At 44.5% G+C, this 16,368-nt stretch overlaps 1 pseudogene; it reads left to right on the plus strand.

Annotated features, from left to right (window-relative positions):
* Positions 1–554: 554 nt before the first annotated feature.
* Positions 555–16,005, plus strand: LOC713721 (elongin-B-like; annotated as a pseudogene).
* Positions 16,006–16,368: the final 363 nt, after the last annotated feature.

Genomic DNA, 16,368 nt, shown 5'->3' on the forward strand with positions numbered 1-16,368 from the left:
GGGTCCTGGCTGTGTGGCAGCACAGGGGGCGAGGGAGCAGAGGGAGTCCTTTGTCTTGTAGGTCGCGTTACTAGGACCTTGCAGGGCTCAGGGATGAATGGAGTTACCCAGGGCGGTGGGTTTTCCACAAGATCTTGCCACACTAGAATATAAGGAATTTGATCAGGATGTCCTGACTGCCCTGGCAGGAAAATCTTAGTTTTTACCTTAGTAATAATAGAGAGACAGAAAGTTCCTTCGGAGGGCCACCCTATGCCGAAAGAGGGCCACTCCGAACGGCAGAAAGTAACTAGCTTTCCTTTCTTTAGTTCTACGCTTAAGTTACGCCCCCGAGCCTTCACATCCTTGAAACTGGTAACAAGGAGTGAGAGCAGCGTGCTCTGGTTGTTGCCCATCTTTGGACTGCTCCTACAAAGAGAAGGAGGTACGAAAATGAGTGTGAAGCAGAGGGAAGTATCCGACAGGTCCAGTCCTGGAAGGGGAAGAAAAGGTTTTATGTTTCGTTTTGGACTTACACTCAACACTTAACAATAACAGACAGACAGTGACAAACGATGAGCCTTCGCGAGCGCATGTCGGACTTCCGACCTGAGTCAGACGGGGCAACCAAGGATGGAGGCCCCCAGATGGGCACTGGGGGACGTCTCCCACCAGTCCCGAGTGGCTGTCTTTTAGCGCGTCCGCCAAGACCGTGCCACTTACAGAACAGACCAATACAGATTACGGATTACAGGTTTCATGAAATTTCAGGGGGACAGACAGAGATAAAGACAGAGACAGTGACAAAGCCGGCTTACCTACAGATTAAGATCCATTGACTTGGGGGTCTGGTGGGCTTGGGGGAAATCCCGGACGAGCCCCCATTTGTTATGCCCAGTCCATTTATTCCCCGAAGAACACCACCAGAGTCCAGAGTCAAAGCTAAGCAGCAAGGATCTTTATTACAGGTTCGAACCTGGAACTCTCACTCGCTCGCGAAACGAGACGGGCAGGAGAGCTCCCCCACTGAGCTCCGAGCAGTGTTATATAGTCTAAGAAAAGTGGGCATAGAGTTATTATACAAATCAGATATATGATTGGCTAGTGTTTGAACAAGGCGATTTGGCTAACTATGATTGGTTCCCACCATTTCTGATATTTCGGTTCAACCTTTGAGGCGGGAGAGCAGGTTTATGGCAGCAAGAGTTTGTCTTACTTAAACACGTCTTGTGACCTTGCCTCAGAACTTACAAAATCTCTGGTACATGCAGAAAAACAGGTACTCACAGAACTTACGAGATCTCGGGTATGTACAAAACAAAATCTCTGGTACGTGCAGAAAAACAGGTACTCACAGAACTTACGAAATCTCTGGTATGTGCAAAGATTAGAGAGCAGAACAAAGGGTGTAGCGGGGGGGGCGGGTACACATCTATCTTTGTGTCCTTTCAAGGCTCCATCTCAAAAAATAAAAATAAATAAAAGTAAGAAAAGCAGTTTAAAAATAAGAGCAAAAAGAAGGGGCCCCTGATGGAAATACAAGGAGAAGGGCTGTGAATAGCCACATCTGAAGCTGCAAACTCCAAGAAAGGGCTTGAGCACCTAATGGAAGAAGGGAAGGAGCCAGAGGGGAACTGGGACTCTAAACATCATTGTAATTGTTACCCAAGGTAGTGTAACCATGAGGAAATAGGGGTTCACTAGTACCTTCTTTTATTTTCTTTTCTTTTTTTTTTTTTTTTTGGAAAAAAAAAAGCTGGAGTGCAGTGGTGTGATCATGGCTCACTGAAGCCTAGACCTCCCGGGCTCAAGCAATCCTCCCACCTTAGCCTCCTGAGTAGCTGGGACTTCAGGTGTGTTGCCACCACACCTGACTAATTTTTGTATTTTTTGTAGAGACAGGGTCTCACTACATTGCCCAGGCTGATCTCAAACTCCTGGCCTCAAACAATCGTCCCACCTCAGCTTCCCAAAGTGCCAAAGTGCTGGGATTACAGGCATGAGCTACTGCACCCAGCCAATATCTTCTTCATGCAGCCAAGAAAACAGGTTCAAAGGGACATCTGCCTAGTGTCACCTCACTGGATTAAAAGCTCAAATTCCAGCTCTGCCACTTACTAACTGAAGAAATTACTTGCTCTCTATGAGCCTTAATCCCCTTGTATGTAAAGTAAGGATAACCCTACTACCTACCGTATAATGTAAGAGATTTCATAGTGGTTGGGATTGAGTATTCATCATATGACAGGCCCTGAGATAAATGCCCTTGGAGTGTTAGTTCATCTAACTAAGTCATGGCCAAATTGTGACAAGATCCAAGCCTTCAGATTCCAGTCCTCATATCTTCACTACACCAATGTTGGAACAAACAAATACAACATTACACACACACTTCCCATAGACTTCTTAACAAAATAAATCTATGAGTTTCACATAATTAAACACACTTTTGCTGAGTAAATATAGTTGGAAACTAACAACAGCTAAAAGCAAAAAGGTTTCAAAAATCTATGTAAATGACTTCATATACGGAGAAAAATCTCTTTCAATTTAACTTCCTAAGTCCCATTTAATTCTATCTGCTGCATTCATACTGTCTGCATGAAGGTTTTTGCATAAAATTACAATGGCTAATGCAATGCATAAAGACACAGTCTCCTTTAAGAGACTATTTCCTCCTTGGATGATGACAACACACTCGGCTGCCTGTGATGTGAGCCCAAGAGTTTGGCTAACTTCGCATTATTTTTGCCACTCTCTGGTTTACAGATACAACATATAATGTCAGCAATTTGAAGTCATATTTCATTCTTTTCCTGGAATTCAGTACACACAGAATGTATTATTTCCTAAGTTCTTACCTGCCATTTGAAACTTAGAAAAATTCTGAGCTTAGCCACAATTATGGTTTAAAAGGTTGAAAAAAGATTTGGAGAGCAATTTAAGAGGACAAATATTATTCAGAGTAAAGCAGAAATGATGAAAGCCATCTCCAACTGTATGGAGTGTTCTTTCCTTGGGTTCCTGACAAGCTGTTCTCTCAAAAGATCACATTTGTAACACTAAGTTTTTGGGCAAAATGTTTACAGTCTGACTTCTTGTCAGATCTGAAAATATTCCATAGTCAGACATCCAAGCAGACACTGGTGGTTGCCTATATTCACAGTCATGCCTCCACCTTCTGCCTTGCTAATAATATCTCAATTTCATTCGGGTAGCCCATACCCATTATTTCACGTGAGTCCAGACTCTTCCCTAACCGTGACCGGTTTAATCATACTCTTATTTCGTTCGCCCAATGACTGGTTTAGATATGAGCATGTGGCATGATTCTGACCAATGAGACATGAGGGAAAGTCTGCTATGGGAGGAAGGAGGGTTTCTGGAAAAGATTTTTCACTGGTAAAAAGAGACAGCTCCTCTTCAACCACTTAAGAGTTACCTTCTGAGCCAAGCACAGTGACTCATGCCTGTAACTCCAACACTTCCTGAAGCCGAGGCAAGAGGCTCTCTTGAGCTCAGAAGTTCAAGACCAGCCTGAGCAACATAGGGAGGACTTGTATCTACAAAAAGTAAAAATAAAAAAATAACTGGGCATGGTGGCACACACCTGTGGTCCCAGCTACTCAGGAGGCTAAGATGGGAGGATCACTTAAGCCCAGAAGGTCCAGACTGCAGTGAGTAGTGATTGTGCCACAGAACTCCAGCCTGGTCATTGGTGCAAAAGTCTGTCTCAAAAAAAAAAAAAAAAAGAGTTATCATCTGTTTATAAAGATAGAATATAAGGCCGGGCGCAGTGGCTCATGCCTATAATCCCAGCACTTTGGGAGGCCAAGGCAGGCAGATCACCTGAGGTCGGGAGTTCAAAACGAGCCTGACCAACATGGAAAAACCCTGTGTCTACTAAAAATACAAAATTAGCTGGGTGTGGTGGTGCATGCCTGTAATCCCAGCTACTTAGGGGACTGAGGCAGGAGAATCACTTGAACCCAGGAGGTAGAGGCTGCGGTGAGCTGAGATTGCGCCATTGCACTCCAGCCTGGGCAACAAGAGTGAAACTCCATCTCAAAAAAAAAAAAAGATGGGAATATGAAACTAGAGCAGTCATATACACCATAAAGAAAACCAACCAAAGTCATACTCAGCAGAGCCAACTCACTGAGTATGAAAGTCCTTGATACTGCCTTTGACTTTGAGTCATTGAATTAACAAACCCAAGAATAAGAATAGACTTATTTTTATTTGAGGGGATCTGTTTTTCTTATTGTTTAAGTCACTTGAGAAAGATTTCCTAGTAACATACCAAACACACCTGTGGGGAAAAGAAAGAGAGATCAGCCTGTTACTGTGTCTATATAGAAAGAAGTAGACATAAGAGACTCCATTTTGTTCTGTATTTGAGATGCTGTTAATCTGTGACCCTACCCCCAACCTTGTCCTTGCAAGAGACATGTGCTGCGGTGACTCAAGGTTTAATGGATTTTGGGCTGTGCAGGATGTGTCTTTGTTAAACAAGTGCCTGAAGGCAGCTTGCTGGTTAAAAGTCATCACCATTCTCTTAATTTCAACTACCCAGGGACACTACACGGCCAAAGGTCGCAGGGACCTCTGCCTAGGAAAGCTAGGTATTGTCCAAGGTTTCTCCCCATGTGATAGGCTGAAATAATGCTAAAAGGTTTATGGAGATGTTTGCATATGCATCTCAAGCCACAGCATTTTCCTTTAAACTTATTCATGTCACAGAGGTTTTTGTTCATATGTCTTACTGCCGATTTCCTCCCTACAATGATCCTATTGTCCTGCCACTCCCTTATCTTTAAGATGGTAAAGATAAATGTCAATAAATACTAAGGGAACTCAGAGACTGGTTTCTCTATACTTTGTCTCTGTGTCTCATTTCTTTTCTCAAGTCTCTGGTTCCACCTAACGAGAAACACCCACAGGTGTGGAGGAGCAGGCCACCCCTTCACACACCCAATTCAAAACCAGGTTACCTGTCAGTCCTATATTCTAACCCTTCACTACACATTATCAAGTCTTCTTAAATTTTCCCACCCAGCTGTTTCTTTCCCTAAACTTCCCATTGCCAATCCAAGCTCTTACGTAACACTTCATTTCTGGATTACTCAGTAATATAACTTCTTAGCTCTTCTCTAGTCTTTAGTCTCAAATATTTTCAGGTTTAATATTTCTCAAACACAATGACTTCCTGTGGCAGATGTTTGAAGGCTCTCAATTTTGTACAATGAATGTTGGCTGAATTCTTCACCTAGTATTCAAAGCCTTACATTAGACTTTAGAGTACCCGATTAACTAACCCAACTTCACTCTAGGAAGACTCATGCCCTACTGAACAGCACATGTAACACAATACTAAATGCCAGTGTTGGGCATTGCCTAAGAGCAGCTGGCAGCCCTGGGGTGGCTGTTTCTGGAAGTCAGATGCCCTTTGCCCTGGAAGTAGAACCTCAGCCTCCCTGACATTCAGTTGTTATCAATGATTTGTTTCTCTCTTAAGTTTCTTCACCTTTTAGACTTCTTATGCCTACCTTGTCTTAATTTTCTTTTACTTTACATTGTTATTTTCCACATTTTGATGACTTTTTAAAGTTTCTTTTTGAAATTTTGTTACTTGTTTCAAAAAAAACTATTTTGATTCTCAACTCTCCAGCTTTATTTTTAACATATTTCCTTCTCACTTTCATACTTACCTTTTCATTTCAGTAGTTCTAGCTTTCCATGTCTTTTAACTCTTTTACACAACTCTAATTTTCAAAATGTCTTACTCTTTTACCTGTCTTAAACTCTTAGTGCTTAGTTGTACTCTTTTTTTAATTTTTTTCTTAGATGATTCTTAATTTTATCTCCTCTAGCTTTTTACCTCTTTCTATTTTACTTTTTTATTCCCTTTCTCTTTCCAATATAATTTCCTTACATGTGATTGGTTTTTCTGGGTTGATTGGTTGTTTGTTGAGATGGAGTCTCACTCCGTCATAGGTTGGAGTGCAGTGGTGCAATCTCAGCTCACTGCAACCTCCGTCTCTCAGGTTCAAGTGATCCTCCTGCCTCAGCCTCCTGAGTAACTGAGATTACAGGCACCGCCACTGCGTCCAGCTAATTTTTATATTTTTAATACAAACAGGGTTTCATCATGTTGGCCAGGCTGGTCTGGAACTCCTGACCTCAAGTACCCACCTGTCTCAGCCTCCCAAATTGCTCGGATTACAGGTGAGAGCCACCGTGCCCAGCTATGATTAGTTTTTTTTATGGCTACCAGGAAATGTGACTAGAAGTTTGCCACTGAACAAAGCCCACAGTACAGATAGGGGAGATTAGAGGTCTTCTGTCCTCTGTACCCCAAGAACCCACACTGTGGTCTTGTACACTAGCCTATCTTGTCTTTCCATATTGTTTCACCTCCTTTGGCAGGTGCCCAAGATTATTTCTTATAATTAAGTTTCCACCCCTACTCCCTCCCCTTCTTTCTTCTTCACTAGGAAGAAGAAAGAAACTTTATCATGATAAAGCTAAGATGCCAGACACCCACACACATACTCACACACATGCCCCACTGGGCACTAGACTATTTTCTCAAATAAGAACTTACAAGTTAAGTCAGCTGAGTAGTTCTCTCCACCTACAATATCAGACCCTAAGGGGAAAAGAGGGCCTGTTTTACCGCACGTCATGGAGAAGTTCCCTAGGCACTGAGAAGTCACTAAAGCTAGAGCCTCTTGTGCCTCTCTTCCAAAAATGGAACTGGACAGTCTTCTAGGGCAATTCAACTCCTGGCAGGTTCATCTACTCATCCTTCCATGCAACAGGTATTGAGCATCTTTTATATTCTAAACACTAGGGATGCAGCACTGAATGAGGCAGATGTGGTCTCTGCTGTTCTGGTGATTATATTTTAGTGGAATAAGAAAGACAAGTATATAAATGTGCAAAATAAGTGCATTGAAGATAAGAAAACAGGACGTTGTGCCTAAAAGGGATGATGGGAGATATCAAGGTAGATTCTCTGAGAAAGTGACACTTGAGGCAAAACTTGAGTGAAACAATGGAACCAACCATATGAGTATCTAAAAATGGCAGAAAGGTAAAGTAGTTTGCATTCCCACCTACGGTTTACAACGGTTCCCTTTTCTCTACATCCTCACCAATACTGGAGTTTCACTCGTTGCCCAGGCTGGAGTGCAATGGTGTGATCTTGGCTCACTGCAACCTCCGCCTCCCGGGTTCAGGTGATTGTCCTGTCTCAGCCTCCCCAGTAACTAGGATTACAGGTGTCCACCACCAAGCCCAGCTACTTTTTGTATTTTCAGTAGAGACAGGGTTTCGTCAAGTTGGGCAGGCTTGTCTCAAACTCCTGACCTCAGATAATCCACCCGCCTCAGCCTCACAAAGTTCTGGGATTACAGGTGTGAGCCACCGCACAAGCCTTATATATCTTTTTGTTAGCAGCCATCCTAACAGGTGTGGAGTGATATCTCATTGTGGTTTTTAATTTGCATTTCCCTGATGATTAGAGATGTTAAGCATTTTTGTCATGTATCTATTAAGCATTTTTTTCATATATATATTGGCCGTTGGTATGTCTATGTAGATCCTTTGAGCATTCTTTTCTTTTTTGAGACAGAGTCTCACTCTGTCACCCAGGCTGAACTGCAGTAGTGCAATCTAAGCTCACTGCAACCTCCCGAGTTCAAGCAATTCTCCTGCCTCAGCCCCCCGAGTAGCTGGGATTATAGGCCCGTGACACCACACCAGGCTAATTTTTGTATTTTTAGTAGAGGCAGGCTTTCACCATGTTGGCCAGGCTGGTCTCAAACTTGTGACTTCAGGTGACCCGCCTGCCTTGGCCTCCCAAAGTGCTGGGATTACAGGCGTGAGCCTTTTTCTTTTTTTCTTTTCTTCTTTTTTTTTTTTTTAATACAGTTTACCATGTTGCCCAGGCTGGTCTCAAACTCCTGGGCTCAAGTGATTCACCCAGCTCAGTCTCCCAAAGTGCCAGGATTACAGGTGTGCGCCACCAAGCCCAGCTTTTGAGCATGTTTTAAATCAGGTTATTTGTTTTCTTGCTATTGAGTTGTTTTAGTTTTTTAATATATTTTGCATACTAGCCCCAATTAGATATATGGTTTACAAATATTTTCTTCCATTCCATGGGTTGTTTCTTCACTCTGTTAATTGTTTCCTTTGCTATGCAGAAGATTTTTAGTTTGATGAAATCCCATTTGTCTTGGGGTTTTTTTTTCTTTTTTTCTTTTTTTCTTTTTTTTTTTTTTTTTTTGACACAGAGTCTCAGGCTGTCACCTGGGCTGAAGTGCAATGGCGGCATCTCAGCTCACTGCAACCTCTGCCTCCTGGGGTCAAGCAATTCTCCTGCCTCAGCCTCCCGAGCAGCTAGGATTACAAGCACCCAACACCACACCCAGCTAATATTTGTATTTTTAGTAGAAATGGGGTTTCACCATGTTGGCCAGGCTGGTCTCGAACTCCTGACCTTGTGATCCGCCCACCTCAGCCTCCCAAAGTGCTGGGACTAAGGCATGAGCCTAATTTTTTGTATTTTCAGTAGAAGCGGGGTTTCACCATGTTGGCCAGGCTGGTCTTGAAATTCTGACCTCAGGTGATCCACCCACCTCAGCCTCCTAAAGTGCTGGGATTATAGGTATAAACCACTGCACCCCGCATTTGTCTATTATTGTTTTTGTTTCCTGTTCTTTTGGAGTCCTATCTAAGAAATCACTGCCCAGATTAATGTTGAGCTTTTCTTCTAGTAGTTTTAGGGTTTCAGCTCTTACATTTAAGCCATTTTGAAAATAGATGGAGATTCCTCAAAAAAACTAAAATTAGAATTACCATATGATCAGTAATCCTTCTTCTGAGTATAAACCCAAAGGAATTGAAATCACAGTGTCAAAGAGATATCTGCATTCCTATGTTCATTTCAGAATTATTCCTGATAGCCAAGATATGAAAGCAATCTAAGTGTTTATCAACAGAAGAATGGAGAAAATGTGGTAGGCCAGGCATGGTGGCTCACACCTATAACCCCAGCACTTTAGGAAGCCAAGGCAGGTGGATTGCTTGAGCCCAGGAGTTCAAGATCAGCCTGGGCAACAGGGTGAAACCCTATCTCTACAAAATAATACAAAAACGAGTGCGACTTGGTAGCATACACCTGTGGTCCCAACTACTCAGGAGGCTAAGGGCTAAGGTGAGAGGATCACTTGAGTCCAGGGGAATCAAGAGTGCAGTGAGCTGAGATCACACAGTTGCACTCCAGCCTGGGCAACAGAGCAAGATCCTGTCTCTAAAAAAAAGAAAGAAAGAAAATGTGGTGTATACACACAATGGAATACTATATAGTCTTTAAGAAGAAGAAAATTTTTGTCAGTCACAACAACATGAATGGAACTGGAAGACATTATGGTAAGTGAAATAAGCCAAACACAAAAAGACAAATGCTATATCATCTCACTTTATGTGGGATCTAAAAACATCAAAGGCATAGAAACAGAGACTAGAAAGGTAGTTACTAGAGGCTGGAGGGGAAGAGGAGGGATGGGCAAAGGGAAGGTATTAATCAAAAGGTGCTAAGTCTCAGACTGAAGAAATAAGTTTTAGTAATCTATTGTACCGCATGATGACCACAGTTGGTTTTTTTTTGTTTGTTTCTTGTGTTTTTTTGAGATAGAGTCTTGCTTTGTCACCCAGGCTGATGTGCAGTGGCAGGATCACAGCTCACTGCAGCCTCAACCTCCCAGGCACAAGTGATCCTCCCACTTCAACCTCCCAAGCAGCTAGGACTACCAGCATGCACCAACATGCCTAGCTAATTTTTTTTTTTAAATAAAGATGAGTTTTGCTATGTGCCCAGGCTGCTTTTGAACTCCCAGGGTCAAGCAATCCACTTGCCTCCCAAAATGCTGTGATTACAAGCATGAGCCACTGCACCAGGCTGACCACAATTTTTTTTTTTTTTTTTTTTTTTGAGATGAAGTCTCACTCTGTCACCCTGACTGGAGTGCAGTGGTGCGATCCCAGCTCACTGCAACCAGGTTCCTCCTCCCAGGTTCAAGCAATTCTCCTGCCTCAGCCTCCTGACTAGCTGGGACTACAGGCACCTGCCACCACCCAGCTAATTTTTTGTATTTTTAGTACAGATGGGGTTTCACCATGTTGGCCAGGCTGGTCTCCAACTCCTGACCTCAGGTGGCCCACCCGCCTTGGCCTCCCAAAGTGCTGAAATTACAGACGTGAACCACTGTGACTGGCCCACAATTTTTTTTTTTTTTTTTTTTTTTTTTTTTTGAGACAGAGTCTAGCTCTGTCTCCAGGCTGGAGTTCAGTGGTGCAATCTCAGCTCACTGCAACCTCCGCCTCCCAGGTTCAAAGGATTCTCCTGCCTCAGCCTCCCAAGTAGCTGGGATTACAGGCACTCACCACCACGCCCAGCTAATTTTTGTATTTTTATAGAAATGGTGTTTCACCTTGTTGGCCAGGATGGTCTCGATCTCCTGACCTCGTGATCTGCCCCCCTCCGTCTCCCAAACTGCTGGGATTACAGGTGTGAGCCACCACGCTGGTCCACAATTATTAATAATGTGTATTTCAAAACTACTAAAAGAACTGAGCGCAGTGGCTTACGCCTGTAATCCCAGCACTTTGGGAGACCAATGTGGATGGATCACTTGAGGTCAGGAGCTAGAGACCAGCCTGGCCAACATGGTGAAACCCCATCTGTACTAAAAATACAAAAAATTAGCTGGGCATGGTGGCGTGTGCCTGTAATTCTGGCTACTCAGGAGGCTGAGGTAGAAGAATCACTTGAATCTGGGAGGTGGAGGTTGCAGAGAGCTGAGATCGCACCACGGCACTGTCCAGCCTAGGCAACAGAGCAAGACTTGGTCTCAAAAAAAAAGATTGCTAAAACAATATATTTTTAACATTCTCACCACAAGAAAAAAAGATGATAAGTTGGTAAGGTAATGGATACATTAACTAACTTGATTGAATCTTTCTACAATGTGTACATAGATCAAAATGTCACATTGTACCCCATACATATACATAATTATTATCAACTAAAAATAAATAAATAGGTGGGCGCAGAGGCTCACACATGTAATCCCAGCACTTTGGGATGCTGGGGGGGTGCGGATCACCTTAGGTCGGGAGTTCGAGACCAGCCTGACCAACAGGGAGAAACCCTGCCTCTACTAAAAATACAAAATTAGCCAAGCTTGGTGGCATGTGCCTGTAATCCCAGCTACTTGGGAGGCTGAGGCAGGAGAATCACTTGAACCTGAGCGGCAGAGAGCCGCGACCACACCATTGCACTCTAGCCTGGGCAACGAGAATGAAACTCCGTCTCAAAAAATAAATAAATAAATAGGCTGGCACAGTGGCTCACGCCTGTAATCCCAACACTTTAGGAGGCCAAGGCGGGCAGATCAGGAAGTCAAGAGTTGGAGACTAGCCTGGCCAACATGGTGAAACCCTGTCTCTACTAAAAATACAAAAAAATTAGGCAGACATGGTGACAGGCACCTGTAATTCCAGCTACTCAGGAGGCTAAAGCAAGAGAATCACTTGAAACTGGAAGGCAGAAGTTGCAGTGAGCTGAGATCGCACCACTGCACTCCAGCCTGGGCAACAAGAGTGAAAATCCATCTCAAAAAAATAAAATGTAATTAATTAATTAACGTGAAGAAAAATGGAAAAATAAATTTAAAAGGCAGAAAGTTACAGCAAAAACAACTGCAAAGAGCCTGAGGTGGGAACAAGATTGGCTTAGTGGAGAAGGAGAAAGAAGGCCACTAGGGCTCAGAGAATAGTGAGGAAGGGGAGACAGGCAAACGTGAAGTTAGGCTCGGCCACCCCAAAGGCCAGAGAGCAAGTCTGGCGGTGTGAGGAGGTCCTAGCCCACCAGATCACCTCTGGAGTCCCTTGTAGGACACTACAAGGAGGAGTCCTCGCCACAGAGCCAAACCTGCCCCATTTTGCACAGCCTGACTTTATACTGTCCCCCAGACTCAGGAAGAGCCTCTGTACAGCCCTCTCCTACCAGAAGGACCAGATTTTCAGGCCACTCCCAACTTTACCCAATTTACCCTTCCCAAGGGTAGCCTTGGGAATCCTTCTTGAACTGACTCAGCAAAGCCCAAGCCACCACAGAGAGCCTGGCCATAAAGACCTGCAAGTCTGACTCATCTCCAGACCCACTTAGGGGGCATGGGCTTGGCTTGCCTGATCTGGGGGAAGCCATTCCCTGCAGGGAACAGCAGCTTCTGCGTGTGCCGAGCTGTATGTGCTGTATGATAAGGTAAGTAAGTGGCTGCACATGTTTATATTCTGTCTATCTAGTCTGTGTAATGTGGTTCTCAATGACTAAGGCTCTTTTTCTGAGACAGAGGCAGTAAAAAGTGAAGACCCTAAAAAAAAGATGCCCATGGTAATTTTCCAATATTATTTCAGTTTATTATCATATGCCTATCAGACTGACAAATTCAAAAACAGCCTTCTCTAATATTTGGAGTTTTATTTCTCCAAATGTATTAAGAGCTTGAAGAAAAGGGGAAAAAAAAGTTATCTGTGGCCGGGCATGGTGGCTCAAGCCTGTAATCCCAGCACTTTGGGAGGCCGAGACGGGCGGATCACGAGGTCAGGAGATCGAGACCATCCTGGCTAATATGGTGAAACCCCGTCTCTACTAAAAATACAAAAAACTAGCCGGGCGAGGTGGTGGGCGCCTGTAGTCCCAGCTACTCGGGAGGCTGAGGCAGGAGAATGGTGTAAACCCGGGAGGCGGAGCTTGCAGTGAGCTGAGATCCAGCCACTGCACTCCAGCCTGGGTGACAAAGCGAGACTCCGTCTCAAAAAAAAAAAAAAAAAAAAAAAAAGTTATCTGTGAAACTTAATGACATCCTGCAGTTTAAGAATCATTCAGCTTTTTTTTTTTTTTTTTTTGAGATTGAGTCTTGCTCTGTCACCCAGGCTGGAGTGCAGTAGCGCACAATCTCGGCTCACTGCAACCTCTGCCTCCCGGATTCAAGTGATTCTTCTGCCTCAGACTCCTGAGTAGCTGAGATTACAGAAATGCACCACCACACCCTGCTAATTTTTGCATTTTCAGTAGAGATGGGGTTTTGCCATGTTGGCTAGGCAGGTCTTGAACTCCTGATCTCAGGTGACCAGCCCACCTCGGCCTCCCAAAGTGCTGGATTTACAGGCATAAGCCACCGTGCCCGGCCTCATTTAGCGTTTTCAGAAGTCCATTTGGGAGGCCAAGGCGGGAGGATTGTTTGAGCTCAGAGGTTCAAGATCATCCTGGGCAACATGGGAAACCCTGCCTCTACAAAAAAATGCAAAAATAGCCTGGCATAATGGCATGTTCCTATAGTCCCAGCTACTTAGGAGCCTGAGGTAGGAATATTGCTTGAGCCTGGGAGGTTGAGGCTGCAGTGAACCAAGATCGCACCACTTTAATCCAGCCTGGGTGACAGAGTGGAACCCTGTCTCAAAAGAAAAAGATAGATTCCATTCCAAGATGGCCAAATATAAACATCTCTGATCTGCAGCTTCCAGCATGATCGACACAGAAGACAGGTGATTTCTGCATTTCCAACTGAGGTAGCTGGTTCATCTCACTGGGACTGGTTGAACAGTGGATGCAGCCCATGGAGGGTGAGCCGAAGCAGGGCAGGGCATCACCTCACCTGGGAAGCACAAGGGGTAGGGTAATTTCCCTTTCCTAGCCAAAGGAAGCCGTGACAGATGGTACCTAGAAAAATCGGACACTCCCACACAAATACTGCACTTTTCCAATGGTCTTAGCAAACAGCATACCAGGATTATATCCCGTGCCTGGCTTGGTGGGTCCCACGCCTGCAGAGCCTTGCTCACTGCTAGCACAACAGTCCGAGATCAAAGCAGCAGTCAACAGTCTGATCAAGGTAGTTAGATCAACAGTCTGAGATCAAGGCAGCAGTCTGGCAGGGGGAGGGGCGTCTACTATTGCTGAGGCTTGAGTAGGTAAACAAAGCAGCCAGCAAAGCTCAAACTGGGCAGAGCTCACTGCAGCTCAGCAAGGTCAGCTGCCTCTGTAGTCTCCACTTCTGGGGGCAGGGCATAGCTGAACAAAAGGCAGCAGAAACTTCTGCAGACTTAAACGTCCCTATCTGACAGCTCTGAAGAGAGCAGTGGTTCTCCCAGCATGGTGTTTGAGCTTGGAGAACAGACAGACTGCCTCCTCAAGTGGGTCCCTGATCCCATGTAGCCTAACTGGGAGACACATCCCAGTAGGGGCTGACTAACACCTCATACAGGCAGGTGCCCCTCTGGGATGAACCTTCTAGAGGAAGGATCAGGCAGCAATATTTGTTGTTCTGCAATATTTGCTGTTCTGCAGCGTCCGCTGGTGATACCCAGGCAAACAGGGTCTGGAGTGGACCTCCAGCAAACTCCAACAGACCTGCAACTGAGGGACCTGACTGTTAGGAGGAAAACTAACAAATAGAAAGGAATAGCATCAACATCAACAAAAAGGACATCCACACCAAAACCCCATATGTAGGTCATCAACATCAAAGACCAAAGGTAGATAAAACCACAAAGATGGGGAGAAACCGGAGCAGAAAAGCTGAAAATTCTAAAAACTAGAGCACCTCTTCTTCTCCAAAGGATCGCAGCTCCTTGCCAGCAATGGAACAAAGCTGAATGGAGAATGATTTTGATGAGCTGACAGAAGTAGGCTTCAGAAGCTCGGTAATAACAAACTTCTTCGAGCTAAAGGAGGATGTTAAACTCATCACATGGAAGCTAAAAACCTTGAAAAAAAAATAGATGAATGGCTAACTAGAATAAACAGTGTAGAGAAGACCTTAAATAACCTGATGGAGCTGAAAACCATGGCACGAGAACTTGTGATGCATGCACAAGCTTCAATAGCCGATTTGATCAAGTGGAAGAAAGGGTATCAGTGACCGAACATCAAATTAATGAAATAAAGTGAGAAGAGAAGTTTAGAGAAAAAAGAGTGAAAAGAAACGAACAAATCCTCTAAGAAATATGGGACTATGTGAAAAGACCAAATCCACGCCTGTTTGGTGTGGCTGAAAGTGACGAGGAGAATGGAACCAAGTTGGAAAACACTCTGCAGGATATTATCCAGGAGAACTTCTCCAACCTAGCAAGGCAGGCCAATATTCAAATTTGGAAATACAGAGAACACCACAAAGATACTCCTAGAGAACAGCAACCCCAAGACACATGATTGTCAGATACACCAAGGTTGAAATAAAAGAAAAATTGTTAAGGGCAGCCAGAGAGAAAGGTCGGGTAACCCACAAGGGAAGCCTATCAGACTAACAGCAGATATCTCAGCAGAAACTCTGCAAGCCAGAAGAGGGTGGGGGGCCAATATTCAACACTGTTAAAGAAAAGAATTTTCAACCCAGAATTTCATATCCAGCCAAACTAAGCTTCGTAAGTGAAGGAGAAATAAAATCCTTTACAGACAAGCAAATGCTAAGAGATTTTGTCACCACCAGGCCTGCCTTACAAGAGCTCCTGGTGGCCGGGCCAGGCCGGGCCAGGGGTGGCAGGGGGTGGCTTGGCCACACTGGGGGCCAGGCTTAGTGCTCACACTAGTCCGCCACCCCCAGGACATGTTCCTCATGATCTGGCGCCACAAGACCACCATCTTCATGGATGCCAAGCAGTCCAGCACAGTGTTAGAGCTGAAGCGCATTGTCGAGGGCATCCTCAACCTGCCTCCTGATGAGCAGCGGCTGTACAAGGATGACCATCTTGGATGATGGCAAAACACTGGGTGAGTATGGCTTCACCAGTCAAACAGCACGGCCACAGGCCCCAGCCACAGTGGGGCTGGCCTTCCGGGCAGATGACACCTTTGAGACCCTGTGCATTGAGCCGTTCTCCAACCCCTCCAAGCTGCCTGATGTGATGAAGCCCCAGGACTCAGGAAGCAGTGCCAATGAACAAGCCATGCAGTGAGGACCCCCAAGAGGCCCATTGCCCCCAGTAAAAGAGATCTGGGAAAAGAAAAAGAAAGAGCTCCTGAAGGAAACACTAAACATGGAAAGGAACACCCAATACCAGCCACTGCAAAAACATGCCAAATTGTAAAGATCATCGATGCTATGAAGAAACTACATCAACTAACCAGGCAAAATAACCAGCTAACATCATAATGACAGGATCAAATTCACACATAACAATATTAACCTTAAATGTAAATGGGATAAATGCCACAATTAAAAGACATAGACTGGCAAATTGGATAAAGAGTCAAGACCCATCAGTGTCCTGTATTCAAGAGACCCATCTCACGTGCAGAGACACACATAGGCTCAAAAT

The sequence above is a fragment of the Macaca mulatta genome, chromosome 8 (genome assembly GCF_049350105.2).
Source record: "Macaca mulatta isolate MMU2019108-1 chromosome 8, T2T-MMU8v2.0, whole genome shotgun sequence".
NCBI classification, from domain to species: domain Eukaryota; kingdom Metazoa; phylum Chordata; class Mammalia; order Primates; family Cercopithecidae; genus Macaca; species Macaca mulatta.